Source organism: Vicugna pacos, chromosome 4 (genome assembly GCF_048564905.1).
Source record: "Vicugna pacos chromosome 4, VicPac4, whole genome shotgun sequence".
Lineage (NCBI taxonomy): Eukaryota > Metazoa > Chordata > Mammalia > Artiodactyla > Camelidae > Vicugna > Vicugna pacos.
Window position 1 is genome coordinate 14,107,809 of NC_132990.1, and position 2,174 is coordinate 14,109,982.

General features: G+C 35.4%; 1 pseudogene; it reads left to right on the forward strand.

Moving 5' to 3' along the window:
• Nucleotides 1-1,312: 1,312 nt before the first annotated feature.
• Nucleotides 1,313-1,871, forward strand: LOC116280186 (14-3-3 protein zeta/delta pseudogene; annotated as a pseudogene).
• Nucleotides 1,872-2,174: the final 303 nt, after the last annotated feature.

A 2,174-nucleotide genomic window follows, 5' to 3' on the forward strand; every position in this document is an offset into this window, starting at 1 on the left:
ACTTCCAACACAGAGTACAGCCAAGGTTTTTAAATATTTGCCCATTTAATGAGAGTTACGATAGTATCTTGCAGCAGTCTTGATTGACACTGCCTCAACAATGGACAAAGCTCATTTACTAGTGACATGTATTTGGTTGCTGTGAAATGCTTTTCATGTCCTTTGCCCCATTGTTGCCTTTGAGTTATTGGTGCTTTACATACCAATTTGTAGGAGTTCTTTAGCTAGCCTTGATAAAATTTATTTTTGGCTGTGTTTATTGCTGATAGCTTTTTCCCATTTGTAACTTATGTTTCACTTAGGAGTATTTTTTAATGAACCAAATTTTTAAATTTTAATATTGTCAAATATTGTTGTAATTTCTGTGCCTAAAATATGTTCACCAATATGTTCTACTTAGACATTCACAGTTTTGTTTTTAATATTCAAATCTTTAATCTATCTGGAGATGATTTGATTTTTCTGGATAGTTTCTTAGTTTCATCTCTGATGTACCTAAGCTTCTGTGAATGCACAAGTCTAGTTCTCAGTTCTCTGTCCCATTGGCCAGTTTTCTATCCCTGTGCCAGTCACAAACTTTTTTTTTTATTATTATAGCTAATAAAATCCTGATCATCAATAGGAATAAACAAACAATAAATTGTTTATTTACACAATGAAATATGAAACAGTCAAAATGGATGAATGTGTTAATATGTATAAAACAACATTAGTAGGAGAGTCCTAAATGATTTTAAATAGCATCATACAGTTTAAAATAAAGTTAGAAACAACTGAAAAATATACTTGTATGGACACATATAGCAATGAAAATAAATTATATAAAAAGAAATTGCATAAAAGTACTCCTTCTCCAGGCTTATGATTCAAAAACCCATGAATATAATTCATTACCTGAAGATGTTACAAGAAAAACGATGTGGTTATTTCAATTTGGTGCAGAGAAAGCAGTTGATAAAGTTCAACCTAAATTCATGATTTAAAAAAGAAAACCTCTTTCAGGTTTAGGAATTCAGGAATAGATGAGAACATCTTTGATCTGATAAAAGTATCCTTGAAAACAAAAAGTCATGGACTGCTGAGCCCCTGTCCATCTTCCACCAACTACTCCGGTCATAAAACATCTAGTCCTGAAGAAACATAAGCTGAATCAGAAGCCAAACTGGCCAAGCAGGCTAAGTTGTGTGATGCCACAGCCACTTGCATGAAGTCAGTAACTGGGCAAAAGCTGAATTATCCAAGGGGGAGACTAATCTTCTCTAGGTCATTTATAAAAAATGTTGTAAGAAGCTGTAGGCCATTTTAGAGGGTCATCTCAAGTATTCAGTTAAAGAAAGAAGATGCTGAACAGAAACAGATGACTTGTGACTCCAGAGAGAAAGTTGAGACCAAGCTTAGAGTACATCTGTAACAACATACTGTCTATCTCTTTTTGGAAAAGTTCTTGATCCCAGTGTTGCACAGGCAGAGAGCAAAGTCTTCAATTTGAAAATGAAAGGTGACTACTACTGTTATATGGCTGAGGTTGCCATGGGTGACAAGAAAGGGAACATGGATCAGTCATACAAACAGACCAAGAAACTTTTGAAACCAGCAAAAAGGAAGTGTAATGGACTCATTCTATCAGGTTGGATCGTTGGGTCTGGTCCTTTCTTTCCCTGGGTTCTGTGTTGGGATCTGAACTCCTCTGAGAAAGTCTGCTCTCTTTCAAAGAGAACTTTTGATGAAACCGTTGCTCAACTTGATACTTTAAGTGAGGAGTCATACGAAGACAGGAGGCTAATAATGCAATGACTAGAGACAACTTGACATTTTGCACATTGGATCCTCAAAGAGAAAAAGCCAAAGCTGGAGAAAGACGGGAAAATTAACCAGCCTTTCAACCTTTGTCTGCTTCATCCTAAAATTTACAGAAGACCATTTTTCATCCTCACTGTCCCACAGATAGGCTTTCTATGATTTGTGACAGGTTTATGTTACTTCTATTTGAATTTCTTTCTTTCTCATGTGGCTTTTAAGTTTAACACTAGAAGAGTGGGGACAATTAACATTTGGGGAGTTATCTGTTTTCATTTTGAGGTGCTTAATATGGAGATGTGGAATTTTTATGCAAGTTATTAATGTTTGGCATAGTATTTTTTGGTACACTGTGGCTTGACAAGGAAGGGCCAATG